Below are 22,318 nucleotides of genomic sequence, written 5' to 3' on the forward strand. Positions count from 1 at the left end.
AACTGGAGCCCATGGGAAGGACTCACACTGGAGTTCATGGCGGGCTGTTTTCCATGGGAAGGACGAGACTCTAGAGCAGGGGAAGAGTGTGGGGAGCCTCCCCCTAAGGAGAAAGGAGCTGCAAAGACAATGTGTGAGGAACTGACGGCAGATGCCCCTCCCTGCTCTCCTCACCCACAGGTGGGGAGGAAGTGGAGCATTCAGGAGTAAAGTTGAGCCCGTGAAGAAGGGAGGGGTATTGGGAAGGGGTTTCTATAAGGTTTTATGTTATTTCTTATTACTGTACTCTGATCTGATTGGCAATAAATTGAACTTATTTCCCCAAGTCAATTTTGTTTTTTCCATGGCAGTAATCTGTGAGTGATCTCTCCCTGCCCTTATCTTGACCCACAGGCCTTTTCCTATATTTTCTCTCTTCTGTACAGCTGAGAAGAAGAAGTGATTCAGTGACTTTGGTGGGAACTTTCCATCCAGCCAGTGTCAACACACCATACCACATAAAAAAGCATACTGAAATCTTCTCTCCAAAATAATTACATTGAAAGCTTAAATGCAATATACTGGTGTAGTATGCAACAGAAGGGATCAAATGAGTCTTATTTTACTGTGTTTTGAAACTGTCTAAACATCTATCGACTGAAATTTTATCTTGAGCTCAGCTGTGACACCCCAGCTTAGTAGCTATATCCTACCCTTAACACACAGACATGGTCAAAAAATGTATTTACTAATCCTAAAATAAAATCAATCTCTAAGTTTAGTCCTGATGAAACCCCTCTAGCTGGTTCTCCTTATCAGGTACAAAGTTGAACATGTGTGTTCAGGTGAGAGGAATATTAAAGATTTCTACATTTAGATTTATTTTTAAAACACAGACAAATATTTCCCCATGTTTGCAGTTATCTCACCTCCATGAGCTACACTTAGTTCTGCTTATGACTTTGGCTAAGATCCTGCTTCTTTTGTCTGGGAGTAGGATTAAGTCTCCTGATGTTTAAGGGCAGTCCTCTAGGAAGTTATAAAGCAAGTGGTAGGTAGGGGAATGGTTTTATAAGCAATCCTGTTAGATGCTAATAGGATCAGAATGATTACCTCTAGTTTCATACTGAAAATGTGCCCTCAGAGAGATTTTTCTTCATCCTATTTATACTTAGGTAAGCCCTCTGCAGGAGTCTCACCAAAACTTTAAAGTAGTATGAGAGCAAAGAGATGTTATAGCACATAAAATCTGCAGTGAAAAAATAAGCTTTTACAAAATCTCTCTGAAATTTGGTGGAGGTTTTGCACCATTCCACAAAACCCAGTTCCTGTTTATATGGAGTAAAAAGAAACAATATTCGGAGAGCAGAGAATTCTAGATAATTTGAGGTAGTAGAGAGTTGCCAATGAACAGCCAATCAAACACTGGATGATAAATGTAAACAGACACCAGGCAGTAAAGAATATTGTCTTGCTGTTGAGCTATTCGAATTCAATTTCATGAAAAAAAAATCATAGGAAGTCTATGGGACTTATCCTAATTCTGTAAGACTTCAGGTTCCATGACAGCAACATTAAGGAATAAGCATAACAGTCAGCTCTTTAAACTGCTTTCATGCAGGTTTTCAGGTCAGCAGCTTTCAATACTACATTAGAGGGAATTAGAAACCTGTGTGAACTCTGGAACTCAGCAAGAACAAAGATTTGTCAATATCTGGCAGTTGTTTCACCTGTTTGTACTTCTAATGTAATCACATTAATACATTGATATTTACTTTCTTTCAGGTAGAAAGTGATAAGGACCCTCCTGAGCATCCTTTTCTCCAAGCAAATCACTCCCACCTCCCTCAGCCACTCCTCATAGGACTTGTGCTCCAGATCCTTCCCCAGGTCTGCTGCCCTTCTCTGGACACACTCCAGCATCTCAGTGTCCTTCTTGTAATGTGTGGCTCAAAACTGCACTTGAGGTGTGCCCTCACCAGTGCTGAGTACAGGGGACAATCACTGCCCTGGTCCTGCTGGCCACACCACTGCTGATCCAGGCCAGGATGCCTTTGGCCTTCTTGGCCACCTGGGCACACTGTGGCTCATGTTCAGCTGCTGTTACCAGCACCCCCAGGTCCTTTTGCATTGAGTGATGTTTCAGCTTCTCTTCCCCCAGCCTGTAGCACTGCCTGGGGCTGTTGTGACCCAAGTGCAGGACCTGGAACTTGGCCTTGCTGAACTCCAAACCATTGGCCTCGGCCCAGTGATGCAGTCTGTCAGTATCTCTTGGTAGAGCCTGCCTTCCAGCAGATCAACACTCCCAACCAATTTGGTTTCCTCTGCAAAATGAATGAGGGTGAATTCCATCCCCTCATTGAAATCATCAGTTAAGTTGTTAAACTTGACTGGCCCCAGCATTGAGCTCTGGGCTTGCCAGCTGTCAGCTGGATATAACTCCTCTCACCACCACTTTCTGAGCCCAGCCATCCAGACTGGCTTTTCCCCACTTGTTTTGGGTTACAATGTAAGACTTAACCTAAAGTGTGTATTCTACTACCATCTCCATAAGCTGTTAAGATAAGGTGGGACAGTGTTCTTTGTCCTCTCCATGACTCAGCCCCGGTAACACCCTCTGGGGAAGCAGCAGCCACTGTGTGGAGGGCCATCTCTGCAACCAACAGGGTGGCAGGTTGTATTCTGACTTTGTCAGTTTAAGCCGGTGTTTCTGTACTATTGCCTTTATTTTGATTTGCCTATTAAATTGTAGTTCTGACTTGGAATCTCTCTCAATATATTTATGTGGAGGTAATTCCTCCGCTGGTTTGCTTTCAAACTATCACACCAGTGAAAAGTTCACCTGTCTAAGCCATGGCCTGCCATCTTCTCCAGGACAATGCTGTGTGAGACAATGCCAAAGGCTTTCCTGATGTCTAGGTAGACACCACCCACAGCCTCTCCCTCATCCACTGGGTGGATCACCCTGTCGTGGAAGGAGATCAGGTTGCTCAAGCAAGACTTGACTTTCATGATTCTTTGCGGGCAGGGCCTGATCCCATGGTTGTCCTACAGATACTATGTGATGGCACTTAGGATGATCTGCTCCATGACCTTTCCCTGGTACTGAAGTCAGGCTGGCAGGCTTGTATTTCCCCTAATCATTCTTCTGGCCCTTCTTGTATATGGGTGTTATATTCGCTAATTTCCAGTCAAATGGAGACATCCAATCAAAGCTAGATCAAAACATCTGTGTTCATTGTCATTAATTCAAGTGATGATGATGATAATGTGTGGCGAGCACAGGTCTCTCTCGTGAGAACATTTTGCTGTGTTTTATAAACAAAGATAAAGTTTGGATGTTTTTGCAAACAAGGTCTCGAGATTTGGGCAGTTCAGGCCTGGCCAATTAGGCCTAGGGGGAGGCTTTTGACTGACCAATCTGGGTGACCTGTGAAAAGTCTATATATATGGAAATCAAAATAATAAAGCTCTCTTTTCTTGCCTGAGAACCTGGGTTTCTGTTTCTCTGCTAGCGGCTCAACAGCGACAATAATGAAGATGATATATTTTGAGAAAAAAGTGTGCTTGTGACATTCCAACACTGTTTGAAAGGATAGGACAGAGAGACAATACAAGTTTTTCATACGGACATAACAGGTACACACATTTACTACAATATTTTAACTGTGTACATCCAAAAATTACATACTAGTTCTTAGTTTCTTTTTTTAACCATTTTGAGTTAAATTTCATATTAATGGCAAACTGAAATTGTGGCATAACTGGGGTATAATTGAAAATATTATAAGAAATATTTGTAGAGTATTTGTTTCTGTAACTTCGTAGCTAGGTTCCTTTAATTAACTGCAGTTATGAAAAGCTTTTAAACCTTACAGTTTCACAGAATTATGAGATACCTCTTGAGCATTCAGAGAGGATAAATTTAATTTCACAGAATTTGTTAAGCTGAACATTTCTTTGTTTGTACACCTGACAAAAATATATGTGCATCTTCCAGATGGATGTTCCAGGTTTGCATCTGCTGCAATTTGTTCTTCTGAAAGATACTGTCTGAAGGAGAATCTGAAATTTCTCTGAAATATATGTGTTGTGCCAATACTTCATAACATAGAAGTGAAAATGGCCTAGAAATACTTGTCCTCACAATATTTTCATTTATGCCTTTGTAAAAATAGTTGAAAAGCAAGCACACACCACTGGCTATGTTAAATACACATGAAAACACGTAAAAGTAGCTACCATTACAGCTGACACCAATGCCTGCCTACTGACTAGTTTACTTTTCTCTCCATTCTGCCACCACTATCAATTTTTTTGTGAATGATTATTACAATTTTCTAAAGCAATGGAAAATTTTATCACAGAAAGGGCTGAGACCCAGACTGTCTAAGGCACTAAGTACCTAACTCATGCTGAGCTCTGACAGATCTAAGTGCTACCAGGGATTCAGGCCTGAGAAATTTTTCAGCATCTCTGAAAAATTTCCTTGTATGGCACATAGTTTCTTAATGGATTTGATGAAGCAAAAAAAGAAAATCTGGATGGAAACCATCAAGGCGAATAAAACTTCTCTTTATTTTGACATAAAGAACCAGAACAAAAGGAAACACAAAATGTATGTGAATGAACGAGCTCAGTATCTGTGAACTGCACTGTATCAAGTCTGATGATTAAACAAATTAGATGAGCCATTTGCCTAGGATTTTGTCATCATTTATAGTGAATATATGCTTCAGCAGAGGCAAATCAATCTTTTCTCAGGGAGCCCGTCAAATCTAAACACTCAGAAAAAGCTATTGATGATATGTTATAAAAATAGACTATTCTCTGAAGAGAAACATTCTGCTGGGAGGTAATTCGTATTTCTTTGGGCAGATTCCCTTCATTAAAATTTTCCACGGAGAATTTTACACACAATTTTTGTTCTTGGAGCTAGCCTTATTCCAGCAGGAAAAGATTCCCAGACTCTAAAGTGTAATGCAAAAACATTTCAATATTTATCCTCATCACACTGCAGGAGAAATTATAGAAAAATGTATTCATTTTGAGTCAATATCAGCTAATTAGCCACAAAGAAATCTGATATATCAGACTTTATGAGCCTTTATATTGTACCTGTCTTCCCTGATGTCACTATATTTTGAAACAAGTGAAGTATTTCCCAGCACTCTGTTTTTCCACACTCTGTGTTTCTTTCACATGCTGACTTTCAAGAAGTACAGAAAGACCCAAGACTACAAATCTGAACATATCTTTATGAAGAAAGCTGATTAAGAGCACTACTGAGAGAATCATAACAACTGTAACCAGCATTTGCACTGGTTGTTTTCCCCAATTCTTCCTTCAAAAATCTGCCTCACATGCTTCGATCCCTCCTTCCACACACTCTCAAGTCACCACTTACCAAGAGACAATGCAGTGAAAGGCTCATTGTGAGAAAAAACCTTAACTAATCAGAAACCTTTTTCTTAAGGGTTCTATGAGAAACCTCTTTTGAAAATTCTCATACCTCTGAGTTCTGCATTTCTTTATACAAGTATGCAGTAACTGCATGAGGATTCTTACCAAAAGCAATACATGGAGAATCTGGAAGGACCAAACACTCCTCAGTAACAAAACTAAAGCCATAAAAAAAGCAGCCAAATTATTCAGGAAGATATTTTGTAAACCTCTGTTCTCAGTTAGCATTTTCTTGGTGGCCCCTGGACATACCAGGGATGTGCTAAAGGATCCATTTCTGTTAGAAAAATTCTCTGATGATGCTCAAGAAACTTTAGAAAAAGACTCCTTTTTAGTGTATACTCTATCACATAACAATTGAGTGTACTCAATTAATAAAATGAATAGGGAGTGCTCAGCAGTCTGAGGCAGTTTCACTAACCAGTTACTTTACCTTAAAATCAATTTTGCATTTAAAATAAAGCAGGAAGTTTGAGTTAAGTAATTTTTTCTCTTTTGATGAGTTCCTTACTCCAGCATACCTTGAAGATGGTAATCATATTTTAAAGCTGCCCTTCAATAAACTGCTCTTTTTATTCCCTCTCCAGCAGTGCTTGCCCACCCCAATTCCTGTTTTAAGTCACTGTTTCACGGACTTATGAAAATGAAAAAATCCACCTCCTCTGCCCACCTGCTTCTACCAGGAGCTGTGAATGCCTCCCACATTCCTTATTTCATGCTATAATTAGAACAAATATTTTAAATACAAATATTCTCTACTTCTCCTCCTGCAGTCTTTGTTGCTCTCCTGTCACTCTCCTGTCATCCTCCTGCATCACCTAGAAAGACTTTGAGTACAGAAAACCAAGTTTTCTGCTTTTTTTATCTTTGATTAGGGCTTTGATATAGTCAACACAAGAAATATTAAACTTCTTTGTTATGCATTCTTTCTTGCTGGTCTGTGCAGGGCCTCTATTGTCCTCAAAGCTTCTAGGAGAGCCTTTAGCTCATTCTGTGCTTCACCTTCTCTCTCTGTATTTCCACCTTTGTGAGCCCTGCAAAGCAGACATACATATACTAATTATTCCCTTTGAAGCACACAGCAGACACTGGGATGAATTAAAGTCTTACTAAAATATCCCTTCCTTACTGCTCTGGAAAGATCCCCATGCTGGAGCTGGGCCATGGAATGCACATCATATTTTTGTTGCTTTTAGATCACACAGCATTGCTGTGGACATGGCAGAGGCTGTCTCTGAGGGCTGTTCTCTGCTACCAGACCCATACCAGCATTGTTAGCCAAGGGTCAGAGCTGCAGCCTCTCACAGGCACGTTCTTTGTTCTGCCCACCTTGTTCATCAGAACCCAGTACTTCACCACAGGGACAGATTAAAGAGAGCAGCAGCCTCTCTGGAGACGACCTGAAGTAAGTTAAAATGCAGCAACAGAGCTACCAGAAATGAGCAGAGGGATAAGTTCATATTTTTCCTGTCAGTCATCTGTTTGCTTGAAAACAAATAGGAATCCAATAGCAACATACAGTGCATCCACTGAGATGCTTGCTATGTCTTCCCACCCCCATCATGATGACTTTTCTACAGACTACTCAAGTCCCACAGATCTGCCAGACTGTGAGCTAGCAATGAGATATTTTAGGACAGCTGGAACTGTTATTGTTAGGTGTGCTTTAGGCAATAAAGGCCGCTTTTCATTCCCATTATTTCTATAAACAGTTACAACCTTTTGTTTAGTATTTCTGAGACCTCAACACACTTGAAAGAGAATTACTGAATATTTGGAGTTGGAAGAAGCCCACAAGGATCACTGAAGTCCAGCTCCTGGCCCTGCACAGGACAGCCCCACAAACCACACCATGAGCCTGAAACCATTATCTAAAAATGTCTTGAACTCTGTCAGGCTTGGTGAGGTGTCCACTTTGCTGGGTAGCTGATCCAGTGCCCAAACACCCTTGTAATGACCCACCCTTGCTAGCTTGCTTAAAGCTACCTTTGTTGTCTCATTGATAATCTTCAGAAGCAGCATCTGCTAAGGGAAGAGGCATGTATTCATCAGTCATAAAACACAGAAGACAAGTAAAAACTTCTGTGTCTCTTCAGAATAAGAAAAACCTATTACCATAATAGTGAAGACCAAGCAATTGAGCTGATAGAAAAGGGAAGCAGCAATTTTGAGAATGGCTGGTTGCTGCCAGGGAGACTCATCCTGATCTGCACAGAAGGGCAGAGGCCAATGGCTGTTCTCTGCCTGATTAAGAATGTGCCTGCCCAGCTTGAATTTGATGAAGCATCTCAGGAGGCTGGTAAGTGTGCCACAGCATGTGCCTTATTTTTATGTATAAGGACTGCATTCAGTACTGAGAATTGCAGGATAGTCAATGTTAAGAACAGATAAATAGATAAAAAAATCCCTGAGGGTCTGTGTGTAACAGAGGTATTCAGAAATACCTGACCCATAGTAAATCAGATTTTCCACAACTGCAGCAGACAGATACAGAAGGAGAAAATATGAACTAGGTTTCCTGATGCCTTGAATATTGCTTTCAGTGATAAGTTCATAGAGAAAACCTTGTCCCTAAGAATCTGTCCTGCTATTGGGGTGTTGTTCACACAAGAAAACCTCAAGACGACTGCTCAGAGGCACAGTACTCAGTGCAGAAATGTAGTTCATTTTGTGTAGCAGTGTACTGGCCAAAAGTCCACAGCAGGGCATTTGAGCAGGACTACAGGAATAGTGATCAATCTTAAATTGAAGTGCCATAGATTATTGCCTCAGTTCTTCAGTAAGTCTGTTTATTTTACCGTTACTGTCTGGAATTAAACCATATTGCAAAGCTGCAAACCAGCATGCAACATTGTAATACAAGGAGTAGAAAATTTCAGCAGTCATCATTAAACGCCTTGGGGTTTCCTGTGACAAATTTGCCACACTAGGAAAGGAAGCTTGTTCAACAAGCTTCAGCTGCTAGGTAAGGAAACAATAATTAATTTGGTGTCCTGGAAAGATGAAATGGTCGGTTATCAGACTCAGCTCTGAAGTACTTGGATTCCAAAGGAGTATGACTGGTCGTGTCTCCCAATTGCTCCTTGTGGTGGTACTCTCAGTTTCACCCCAAACCTTGTGAATTAAGAAAAACAAATAACAAAGTACAGCACTGCAATAAAATTTTTATATTCAAATATGGTTAGATTTTGACCGCTGAGTGAGTATGTCTGAATGCCTATTTTAACAATAGGTTATGTCTAAAGGAATTTGTTCTTTATTCTTACTTATCTCCAGAATGCCATTTTCACACTTTGGAACATCACCATATATTAACAAATTGCACTCTGTGGGTTTAGGCATTATCACATACTTCTTCCAAAATTAGTCCAAAGCTGTACAAGTAGTTTTGCAGTACTGTAAAATAGCCCAAAAGACGTAAATTGCTGACTCCACATGGTTATCAAGAATGTTCTGGATTAAAGGGACGGTTTCAGGAATCATTACTGCAGTTAGAAGTAGGAGAAATCTTGCCCTTTAGTTCGTCCTTACCACTCTTATGTGCCACAGAAATTATGTCACTACTTTCCTATTTTATAATTCAGCCTAAGTGACAGGACATTCAAAGACCCATTCATTAGTTCTCCTGGTGATTTAAATAATCCTTACACATCAGGGTGCATATAAAATATGTTCTTGGGGTCATAGAACCCTGAAGACAAATAGCTATACAAGTATGTTATGCTGCCTTCCTACGAGTTTTCAAAAGGACAAAAAATTAAACCAAATAATGCTAGAGACAACTAAGCAGGAGACATTTAGTATAGTAAGTAAATGTATTAGCTTTTCTACTTAGTACATTTTTATGAGAGACTGTGAAAGGATTTTAAAAGCTTTGCTTTGAATAGACTTCCCAATATAGCTGTCTGATAGAAACAGGACTTTGACAGGACCCCAAAATGCATCAACTCCCACAGATGCATACAGAAGTCATGATTAATATTGTTCAACCATTTAGACCAACAAAAATCGAGACAAAAAGGTGTATTTTAAGAGGCAGTACATGCACTTACAAGAAATAGTTTCAAAGAGAAAATTATTGAGTGGATCTAAAGAAGACAATGACTTTTTTGGGGACTGTGATACCCAGCTTGTTCAGGTAGCTTGATTGACTGAAGTAGGACCTCAGTTGTAGCAGATATGTGCTGTCATCTCTGGTTAGCAGTGAGGCTCAGCAGCTGCTTGGTTCAGGCACATGTTCAAACACTGGAAGTATGCCTGGAGGTTTGAGCAAGTTTTAGTGATTAGGAAGAATTTAGCAATAGTGTGAGACAGAAATGCATTATGAAGGGGCAAATGGAAAATCTAGAATGGCTATCAAAGAAGTCTTTTTGTAAGTCTGAAGAAATTATTGATCTCATCACGGTCCAGTGAATTCAGTAGGAGCAGACCCAAGTTCATAAAAAAACAGTAAGACCTCCTACTAAACTTCTGTGATTTCTTAAAAACCAGTAAGAATGATCTCATCTTTTGGAATATATGAATTGGTTTATATAGCTTTCTGATCTTACTTTATTTTCAAGTTAATATTCTGTTTATATGGTGTTTATATATGTGTATAAATACATACATTATATATCTAATCAATTTTCTTTCATAAATAAAAAGGAAAATCTTAAAGGCCCCTTAAGACATTGTGTTTCTGTACAAATGCAAGAAATTACTTCCAGAAAACTCCTTTGTATCCTTTGTCATCGAGCTTTCTTCCATTATACTTTCGTCTAGGGTGTCTCATTGCTTGACATTTCAGACAGTATTGCTGCCTCAAGTCATAATAAAAAGGATATATTTGTGTTGTACCTGAGAGTTAAATTATAAAATCTCATTATCTGATAGCTAGGTGAAGTAATGTGTGTATTTTACATTTTAATTAAATTCAAATACCTCTGACACAGTTTACAATTCAGATGAAGTCTTCTGTAGAAATATCCATAAATTTTAGGCTAGCTGGCTTGGTACATTTATTCTTGATTCTCTGTACCATACAACAATCCAGGGGTTAATCTGCCTGGTCAAGGAGCTGGACAAGCCTTTTTCTTTATATGATGGATGGATATACCCTAGCAACCTTCACTGGGGATAATTTTACAGCCAGTGACAGCAACAGAAGCCCTGTACTGTTTCCCCCCTAATCTCACAAGCAGTGGTGACCACAGGTTGGTTTGTGACCAAATGGTTCGTGACGTTGGTAGTGAAGGTCAACGTCTGCTCCTCAGAGAAACTTCGCTGAGTTAAGCACTACCTTTCCCAAACTGCTGGACTCTTCTCCTGAGCTCATTGGCAGTACACAGCTCCTCATCCCTTGTGCAAGCTGCTTCCCCAGGGCCACCATGTCCACTGGACCTGCAGGGGAAGATGCTGCTGTTGCAGGTGTGCAAAACTCCCAGGACCACTCTGTGGTGCACAGCCAGATGTGACAGCGTGACATCTTCTGGGCCAGGCACAAACTGATATCCCTGCACCTTCTCTGTCAGTCAGTCTTAGCAGAGGAAAGCTCAGGTCCATACAGATGTTTAGAAAAAAATTATTTCAAGGAGCGCAACATTTCTTTTTGCAGTCTGGGCTGCACAGGAGAACTGCTGAAATTCACCCTGTATTGGAATTGGTCTGCCTTTTTTTTCCTTGTTAAGCATTATCCTTGCTGCCAAGGAAACCTGGTGCAGGAAGAGCAGTTTGGATAGCCTGCACATGGCTCCTGTTGCTAAGGAAACGCCTGATGATGCCTGTAGACCTCTGTGCAGTGCTCCTAAGTGCAGGTGTGCACTTGGAGGGCTGAGATCCACATGTGTGAAAATACTATGGAGAAGTCAGAATTGCTGTTTTTCATTTAGTTTGACGTCATGAAGGTGCTAAGCTTTAGTGTCTGAGACTGATTTTCCAAAATCATAGCATTGAGAGTATCTCCTATATTCCATTAGCACTGCTGCCTGCCTGTGCCTGTAATCATTTGTGCACAAAGCAAGTAACCAATTAACTCCTGCAACTGCCATATCCAATTCCCATCACTCTCATGCTCAGGTATTCTGAAGAGATAGATAGGAAGGAGCCATGGAGAGATATGATCAGTTTGGAAATGCAAATGATGACTCTTCAAAAGTTTTTCACACATCTGCCTAGCTAGTATACAAAAACTTCCTAAGAGCAGTGAAAATTATATGTATTGTTAAAAACCACATGCTGGAAGGATATTAGAATAATTCTCAAGAGTCCCAGTGATATTTCAAATGCGTCTATTTTGAGCTGAGCTTATATATGCAAAATCACATAACTAATCTGATGACATTTCCAGTCTCCCACAAGGACTGACACTTATCTGTTCCTTATTTGACCTTCGTGGGCTTCTCATCAGATATGCATGGGTGCCTTTGTAAGGCCCCAGAAAACTCCCTCAATGAGACTCTTAAAAAGGGCTTGCAGTTGTTCATGTACTCTGAGTGAGATGCAAGGCAGAAATACCGACAAGATGTTCTCAAGAGGTCAAAACAACAAAAAATTTTACTGGCAACTTCAGAAAATCAGAGGACTTTGGCAAAAGTTTAAAACACAAAGAACACTCCTCAAATAATAACTTTGCCCATTCAACTTAGTAGACTCCAAGCCTGTCCAATTTTAAGTTATTCAAAACATGGAGAAGAGGGAATCAGAAGAAAGAGAGAAAAACAGAAGAGATATAGAAAAGAACAAGTGGAGCTATCACTGCTCCTGGTTCCAGCAGTGTTCAGCTGATAGAAATTCCAAGAGGAGGTTGGGTCAAGATGTGTGCTTGCCACATGTCCTGGGTTAAATTCCTTTTAGCTTTCCTGGGCCCTTCCCAGGTGGGACTTCCAGCCATCTGGTCATTCTGGGGCTAGAATAGGGTTCTAGAGGCAGGTGTAGAGCATTGCCTCTGGTGTGCCAGGGACTGGTGGCCACCGCGGGGCTGGGACACTGCAGGACAGGACATCACCTCACCATAGGCAAGGCCAACCTGCCCCTTTTCCCCACATATGCACCCAAAATATTTTGAGCCAGCAATTCTTCCAGTCCCTCACAGCATTCAGATATTTTATGTTACTCTTACTTACTGGTTCTTCTCTTACTCATTTCAGCTTACACTCCACACAAATTTTTCTCCTTGTAACTTAGTCAATGTTCTCTTACCAAGAGAGTAAGTATTCAAAACTAATTGCTCAAGTGAATTATTTATCAGAAATAAATTGAACATGGAAGGCAAACAACATATATGACATAGAAAAAATCTTACAAATCAATCCAATGTGTTCAGCACACATGTTGAGTGTAATAGGTACACAGATTCTTAAGCCATTCCTGTACAGTATTTGCAATATAGGTACTCTGGGTGAATACACTGCTGTAGCTCCCTCTCTGCCTCAGTCTTTGAGGCCCTCAGTAAAAATGCTGACAGATACACAAGACACTGTGCTCCACATCTTGTGGGTCTGGCCAGATAAAAAGCAAACATGTAAATTAATGACTCATATGGAGAGTTTTATGAGCTTAGGGATTATACTGATAGCAAAATAGGAATCAGCAGCTGGAAATGAACTGAAATGCCATTTTTTACTTTTCTTATTAAAAGTGTAGTTTAGGTTGCAATAGTAGAATGATCTTATTCTTAAGTGCATTTCTAGATACCCAGATATTGACCACATTGTAATGAAAATAAGTTCATCTACATGTTAAGCATCTCTCTGCCTGCCCCGCAGAAGTCTTCCTCTTCCACAACCTGCACATATGAACTAATCACAGGGAAGGAGCTGACTCACTTTTCTGCTAAACCACCCTAAACCATAAAGTTGTCATGATAAGACATCAGGAAGAACTGGAATAATCCAAAAATTTCCAAAAAGAAAGAAAAAAAGGTTTGTCAGCAGCTTCTCTGGTCATTTGTACATCAAGAATCCTGACCCAAATTGCACTGTGGTGAGATGTTACCTTTAGGAGAGCTCAATGCAGTTCAAATAAGAGCTAAGACAAATAAGAGCTAAGCTTGTGTTTTTCCCCTTTATTTCCATTTCTACTTCCCTTTAAATCAAGTGTAACTCTCAGTCCCTAGAGTTAGATGTGCAATACTAAATAATGGATCATGTGACTAATACAATATAAAGATAGAGAATACTGAGATTTTGGATGGCACCAGGAACATCATTATGCTCCTGGTGGTGTTTCCTGTCTGACAGTATGATGGATACAGGGACCAAATAAGACTCATCAGGGTGACCAAGGGTTAAATACCAGAATAAAACATGTAATTAAGAAAGTTGCGTAGTTCTTCTTAAATATTTTAATTGTTGTTTTCTACTATTTCAAACCTCCCCCACTGACTTCAGTGTTAAATCCCATGCTGTCTGTAAAGAGATCCCTCTTGTCCTGCTGAAGGATGGTTTCCAGAAAAAAGATATCATTTATGACCAGTGTACTCAGAGCAAGCCTGTGAAGTGAGAGAACAGCAAGCAATGGTCAGCCACGTTTAGGGGCCACATACCTACCATAAAGGCCAGGGAAACTCCTGGGAAAGCTGTTGTCATCTCTGCCTTCAAAAATCACTTTGCCAACTAAGCTGATTCAGTCTGAGTCTGATGGGGGAGTCTTTTATTCAGTTAGTTCTTGATTTCTAATTAGTCAGCACTGTGAAATCATAGCAATGCCAGTCTTTCACCCCTGGTGACCTGAGAGGTCCCAAAAATGCAGTTTCCCACAGTTATGAATTCAAAGGTTTGGAATCTGGCTGGAATTTATAAACAATGAAAGTTAAATCCTCTTTTTGCAATCATTTCTGACACATGGATAAATTTCCCTGTATTTCTTTATTGATATATCCCAAAATTTCTTGGTTTCATGAGTTTACAGAAATGGTCATTCTACCCATCTATAAAAACTGATTTTTAGTTTTCATGCATACATCCAAAATAAAACTTCATTTCCAGAAAATTATAAAACTGGGATGAGTTGATTCAAGAACTGTAGAGAAAAACAAAATTATTACTTGGGAATATTAAAACAGGTGTTCCAGAACTCCCCTGTTTAGAGGTAAATTATGGTGATGGCTGCAAATATGATTAGTTACACATGGTTTATGTTAGAACATGATTAGCAAGCAGTAAGAACAAATCCTGTGATGGTAATGAGGAAGTGTTTTTTTCTAACAAAGCCAAACCACAATTCTGACTGGGAAAGAAAGAGATGTTACTGTGGTTGAAATGGAAACAAAAGTGAGAAAAATGTTTGACTAGCTCATGATGATTTTCTTCACATGATTTTCAATTCATTTAATATTTGAATTTTCAGGGACCCAAAGGTTATTCACATTGAAGCACTGGTAAATGTGAAGCTGCTTTTATGCAAAAATCAATTTACTCATCTTGAAAAATGTCCTGAAAGCACAGATGAAACACACATTAGCAGAGTGAAAGCTACAGACAGAAGCACATGGCTCAGAGCCTGGTGATCAAAGATCCCTCTCTTAACAAAGAATAATCTTGCCACACAAATATGAGGTTACTTACATTTTTTTTCAAAAATCATGTATCACTGATACAGAAATGGCACCCATCCAGCAGATCAAATCTCTTCAGCTCTTGAGCAGTTCACAGAATCACTGAATGGTTGAGGTTGGAAGGAGCAGAGGGGTTCATCTGACGAGTAGAAACTTTGCAGAGACAGACCTGGGTATACTTGCAGACACTTGAATCAAAATAACTATGTCCTTGCTCCTGCAAGGACTCATTTTCACTGCAAACTAGCAGAAATAAAAACTGAAGAAAGGCATGTTTCCTATAGATTTCTTTAATTCTCAAATACTATTGCATTTAGAAACATTTAAATGTGTACAAAATCTGTGGAAATATTAGTTTAAAAGTTTGATTCATTTTTATTTCATTTTTATGGGCCATTGACAAGATTTTGTCCACCTTTATGAAACAGACAGAAGTATGACTCTTCTAGTGCTGAAACAGTAAGGATTGCAGCAGTCAGAGCACACAGGAAGGAGATAAAATCAACTGGGGATTAAGTGATAAGAAGGAAAAAGCTAAGAATACCGGCTTTGGATATGTTTAGAAAAGTGCAGACATATCTTCCTGTCAAGATTCCTGAAAGTGCATCAGTATTTGCACATGTAAGATATCAGGTTTCTCACATCTCTTCAGGGACAATAATGGTAAGAGCTATAGAATAAAAGATGATTTGTTTTCTTGACTTTTATCTCCATTTTTATCTATCTCTTTAATTTTTTTTTTTTTTGCATTGACATTACATTCACCATGAGTGAGAGTTAGTCCTACAGTTCTACTTGTGAAATTTGCCTTATGTCAGCACTTCTGTTTGAGAACACATTTCAAAACTGCACCCAGCTGGTTTTACTCAGAGGATTTGACTTCCCTCCCACTGGTGTATAACCACCAATTCAGATATAATGGCTGCACAGCTACCCTATTTTCTGTACCAGTATAAGTTGTCCTTAAGTAGTAAACCAAGCAACCTTGATGGAGGTCACAGTATAGACACCTGTTTTCAAGGGATCACGGCGTTGGGAAACTTTCTCTCTTTTTGGAAAACCTCAGCATTTCCTAAATATGCTACACTCTGTCTCTGTAGACCCATCGTCTGAAAAGTGAAATGATGACAACCAAATTATGGCAATGATTCCTGAGGAGCAGGAAGTGATCAAAGCTTGCTTATTTCACTAATTTATAATTGCCTCTGTGTACTGGATTTGACCTTGACTTGCTGCCAGACACCCATCCAGTTACTCTATCCCTCTCCCCGCTCAACAGGATGCTGGGTAAAAATGAGATAGAAAAGTTCATGGATTGAGATAAAGACAGAGAGATCATTTAATAATTCCTATCATGGGCAAAACAGACTCAACTTGGGGAAGATTAATTTAATTTTTTGCCAATTAAAAACAGTGTAGGATAGTGCAAAGCAAAGACAAAACTGAAAAATGTTCCTCCTAATCCCCACTTTTTCCAAGGCTCAACTTCACTCCTTTGTTCCTTAGCTCTTCCACACACTACGCAGAGAGGCACAGTGGGATGGGGAAGGCAGGTTGTGGTCTCATCATCTCCTCTCTGCTGTTCTTCTCACATTTTTCTCCTGCTCCAGTGTGAGGTCATTCCCACTGGAGACAGTACTTCACATACTGCCCTTATGTGGGTTCCCCAAGGGCCACAGATGTGGAGAGAAAACCTATTTCTGTGTGAGCTCCTCTCCACGGGCTGGAGCTCCTGCCAGGAGACTGTTCCTGCATGCTCTCATCATGGGATGGACCATTTTTCAGGTCACATCCACCTACTGCAGCATGGGGTCCTCCATGGACTGCACTGTGCACATTTTCTCCAACGTTGTCCTCCAAAGGCTGCAGGGTAATCTCTGCTCTGGTGCCTGCAGCACACCCTCCTTCTCCTTCTCATCTGACCTTGGCACCTGTGGAGTTCTTTCTCTCATGTTTTTCTCACTCCCTCTCACAGCTGCTGTGCAGTGTTTTCACCCTTGCTTAATTACGTTCTTGTAGCAGTGCCACCCACCTCACTGACAGGCTCACTGTGTTCTGCGGTGGGTCAGATGGAGTGGGCTGGCACTGGCTGTGACTGACAGGGGCCCTGATCTATTCTCACAGGGGCCATCCCTGCAATCCCCCAGCTACTAACACCTTGCCACATGAGCCAAATGCTCTGTGACAGTCTCGCTGCTATTGCAGATATGTTCACTCTTCATGTCACCTGATTTAAGTGCTCCCTTCTCGCCCAGTTTCCACAAACCTGGGAATACACACAGAGTCAAAAACATCCCACTGGAAGCTTCTGCACTACAGTGAAGCATATCCAGCACACAGAATAATTTTATTGATATCTTTATGAAGTTCTTTTAGATTGTTACCTATCATTTCAGGAACTGGTCCAGCAACTTTTCATGAACTGCTTGCATCATCGATATTTATGAAGTGTTCTCAGATTCAGCAATGAAAAATGTTATATTTGATATGAAAAGCTTGGCTGACAGAGGAGAATCAAAATCCATGCCTGTCACAATGTGAGAATTTTGCCTGTTTATCATCCACAGTTTGGATAAGAAGGCAGGTGATGGAAGATTGGCAAGTGACATAAAATTACAAAATAAATTAAAAAATCTTCAATTTGAAGGACTCAGAACCAGAAAGAAGGGTTATTTTTTTTCTATTTCATGCTGTCTGTGGGACTCTAAGAGCAGCAGGATGAAAAAACCAATGTTATTCTTGAAACAGAAAAGTCATGATGACTCCAGCTGTAGGGACGGCTTTGGTCTAGTTCACACCTTAGCAGATATGAGGTATTTTAAGTTACAAACCTGCCAGAGCCCCAGCTCTATTAGGTCCAGTGGCTGTAGAGCTAGCTGTTTTTCTCTGTGGTTTGGGTTCTGTGATTCTAGTGTTTCACATTCTTCTTTATTCCAGAAACCAGATCTTTTATAATCAAGGGCTATGTAAATTTAAAGTAATGAGAAATATGTTTCAACCAAGCATGACAGAAAAAGTTCTCAAGAATATTAGTCTTGTGGGAGCAGTCTGGTGAAAGAAGGGATTTTCTGTTTGTATCCCATTACGGAAGAGTTGTGCAAGCCTGGCATTAGGGAGTCACCCACAGGCAGGAAAGCTCATCTCTGTGTGACAAATTTATATGAAACTGGGCTTCTTTGGATCTGAGTCTCACAGCACCACTTGCAAGTGTGATGCAAATAAAACCTGTGAAATGTATGGTGTTCTCCTGCTGAAATCACATCCAGGTGTGCAGCATAGGATACCACTGAACTGAACTGGAACAGGAGGTTCAGACCCCAATGACACCAAGTGAGGTGTAGTCACAGAGGCCAAAGGGAAAAGTTTTCACTTTTCACACCTCAGTTTACCTCAAAGAGTTTTTCATCTCTGGGACAGTGGTTACTTCTGTAACAATGGTGTGTTTTAGTCTGATGTTTCTCCACACTTGTGAATATAGTCTTCTGCCAGTCCTGATTTAAAATAAGGAACTGCTACTGCCTTTGAAGGAAGGGAGGATTGGAAGGAAGACATCTCTATGCCCAGTTCATACTACTGCTTCCCAAAGCACTCCTAGAATAAAATGTCATGCTTTTTTTTTTTTTAATGTTTTATAGTCTTTTAAAAAGATTTGCATTGCAAATCATCATCAGTAACTGTTAGGTAGGATAATCTATGAGATAAAATAAAACAGAAGCATTGTTACAAAGTAAGTGCTGTCTGGCATTTTGCCCTTTCTAAAATATAGTTTTCTAGAGACACCACCAGTTTGACTGACAGTCTCAGCTGTGTCCTGAAGTGTGTCTTTTCAGGAGATGTCTGCATTCAGCCATATCCATCAAGTGGGAGTCCCTGGCCACTTCCTTGCACGTGCATTTTCCCCACCTGCTACCAAAACCTTGCCACCAACACCTTACAAGAATGAAAAAAGAAGATGGGCATGCGTTATATACCGAACAAGCAAGAAATATTTTAGTGAGAGAGAGTCCCAGGATTTTCCTCCATCCTCCCATAAAGCACCCTAAACCTCTTTCTCCCTCTTCTCCTAAACTCACAGACCATGTCCTGCTCTGTACTCTCCTCTCAAATCAAACACCTTTTGCATGCTGCCTACCCTTTTTTTCCCATTTGATCTACCTCACTCAAGAACATTCAATCAAAATTTCTTGTCACTGTGCTTATCTTTTAGCAAATCTAAAAATTTGGGAATCAAATTATTTTTTTAAAAGGCAAAAATGCTGAAAAATAATTGCATGCACTTATTGAGAAAAGAAATGCAGGTTAAGCAATAGGGTCAAGCTTCAATTTTTTTTAGCTTTTCTTCTTTTTAAAAACTTCCAAAATACTTATTTTGGATTGTGAAAACCAAAAAATGTTTGAGTTGCTGTAGGCATCTAAAGAATTCAGCATGCAGAGGCTCAGTACTTTTTAAAGTCAAATGATAAAAGATGATAAAATCCTAATTATTCTTGTCTTGTGAATAAAACAAGATTTCACACAATGGCCTCATTCAAAATGTAAGATTTAGTTAGGTAGTTTTGTTTTGAATTCTTTGTTTAAAATAATTTCTGAAACTTGTTTTTCTTCTTTTAATGTCAGTTCATCTTTATGCAGAACTTAGGAAAAAACTTTCAGTGAAGAATAAACTAGTCAGAGAAATGACAGGCACCTGCTTATACAGTCTGTCAGCATTTATGTTGGAAGTGAATGTATAGAAGGACTTGATCTCACCTGTAAAGTCCAAGTCATAGTTACAGGACTAAATCCTGTTCCTAATTGGTGCAACCAGATGCTGAAAATATGTTTTTACATATTTTTCTTTCTATTTCTTATGCAGGATATCCGCTAAAATGTGCCATGCTGAAAAATCAGTGTCATTAGTTTTCAGCTGACAATTCCAGTAATAGCCAGGCTAGTATTACCACTGAAATAGAAGTTGATATAAACCAACACTATTTATATTTGTTTCTATTTTAATCCTCACAATGCCATTTCTCTAGACATATTAAGGAGAAAAGGATTTCTGCAGTTACAGTGAGTATAATGCTTTTGCAAATACAGCACAGTAAGTTATAACACTGTTTTTCCTATTCTCACATTCCTCAACTAAATTAATTTCAAAACATACAAGGTTATGAGGATAGCCTTAACATACGAGGCTATCCTCATAAAGAATTTTCTAGCTTCTCCATGCACTTTTTCATCTAAGACAGTCTTTACAGGCTGGTTGAGACAATCCATATTTTCCCTTGGTGGAGTTGTCACATCATGTTACAGGGAAACCAAGGCAGAGGATGGCTGTTGGAAGGTCCTCTGCCCAGGACAACTAGAAAAGGTGTCAGGAATGAGTGATAGCAGGAGCTGATGAAATGGTAGGTGATGCTGTTAGGAGACACACAGAGTAGAAAGGAAGGATGATGGGCGTGACCTGGAGCATGGATAAATATGCAGATTTGTCCTCAGGTACTGTTATGTGAAAGGTTTACTTCACACTAATGGGTTCACACCTTTATGAGAAAAATGAAAAAGAAGGTTTTCTTTGTTGTTGCTACTGCTTATGCAATAAGAAGGCATCACCTCCTATTTGCTTATCTCAATACCTTAGGAACTTGCTGGGCCAGAAGCACCAAACATTTTTTGTGTGTCTTGAGTGCTGTGATGTGAATGTTTCTGTAAGATAATTCACCTGCAACTATCAGTGCTAATATACTGCAGAGAGCAAGCAGCCAAGAGGAGACAGCAGCACCCAGGCATCACAAATCCCACCCACACTCTTGCTCAGTGCTCATGCAAGCATGACATTGGTGTCACACCACTCCGGAAGCCCCTGGATTGCTGCTGATTCCAAGGCAGCACATAACTCTCAGGTAATTCACAAGTGGAGAACCATGCCATGAGATATTAAGGATGTGTCTATGCAACAAATTAAACATCATCAAAACAGACAGTACCAAAAAAAAAAGAGTTTACTGCCTCTTAGAAATTATCCCTCATCTGCTCTAGCTCCTGCCTATTCCCAAGTATTGTCTGAGAGGGCTTCATAAGGGTGGGTGTTTGCTTCAATGCAGGACTCCAGTAATTTAGCTGGAATTCTGCATGACAATAAAGTACTAGCACTGGAGGTGCAGTGGGAGTGTTGGAACCAATCTGAGAGTAAAAACAAATTGAGAGATGAAAAAAAGTATAAATTTCTATTACCAAAGAGGGAAAAAAAAATAAGAGAGAAAAGGCCCCACTTGGAGGCACTTGTAAAAAAAGGTACCAGCAGGACTTTTGGTGTGGCCAAAATTCCAATCTGCATCCGTAACTTTGGGTTGGCTTTTTTTTTTTTATGAAATAGAAAGTCCAAAATCACATATGGGCTTTTAACTTGATAATGGGAAAATACTTTGTGGGCTTTTAAAGTCTTTTGTTGTTCTGCAGTATGTATCCATTGTTGCAGAGAACTTGTCTCTAACTTTAATATATTAGGACCTAGAGGTTCAATTTTCTTAATGTACGCTGTTTTCCAATCATCTCTTCAATTAAACACTAATCTATGGGATGAAAAAAGCTGTCCTGGAAAAATAACAAACTTTCAAGTGTAGTTTGTAGTGCAAACTTTCAGCTTTTGCTGAAGAAAAAATGCTTACAATGTTAAAAAAATTATGGTGCTGATAAATCTACAGTCACTCATGATATGATAAAAAACCCAGTGATAAAAACACCCACAATGCAGGCACACCTTAAGAAAGAAAGATTTCTCAAAGAAAAGGACACTATATTTTAAACTATATTTTGATCCTACATTTTGAGTTACATTTTGAAGTCATCATTAGGTGTGATCAAAAACTAATGGAAATAGCTTCTGATATTTAAATTAATTAGAATTAGTAAAAACATAAAATCTCTTTTCTCAGTCAGAAACCCAAAATGTGCTCAAGAAGAAGAAACATAAATTTTCAATAATAAAGACCAGTGCTCTGGTTACCTGTGGATCTAGATTTTTTTTTAAGGTATAAAATCAAGTTTTTATTTATATCAGAGATATAAATATATATAGATAACTTACATACAACAGTATGGCTTTTATAATGCTACTTCCAGCTGAATGTGACTCCTGAGATATTAAGGGAAAAATGCACATATATATGTTGCAGGGCAAATCCTGTAGAAGGCAGTATCTCAAAAAGTGCCATAGAGGTAAATAAAAGCCTAAAAGAATTGAAACAAAAGGCCTGCAAAGGAAATTGCACAAGGATCGGTGCCTAAAAAAAGGGCTAAAACAGGACGGTACTGTGGAAGAGTTTAACTTTCTTCATGAACTGGCAAAGGGGTTTCAGA

The sequence above is a fragment of the Lichenostomus cassidix genome, chromosome 1 (assembly GCF_008360975.1).
Source record: "Lichenostomus cassidix isolate B80296 chromosome 1, HeHo_3.0, whole genome shotgun sequence".
Classification (NCBI taxonomy): domain Eukaryota; kingdom Metazoa; phylum Chordata; class Aves; order Passeriformes; family Meliphagidae; genus Lichenostomus; species Lichenostomus cassidix.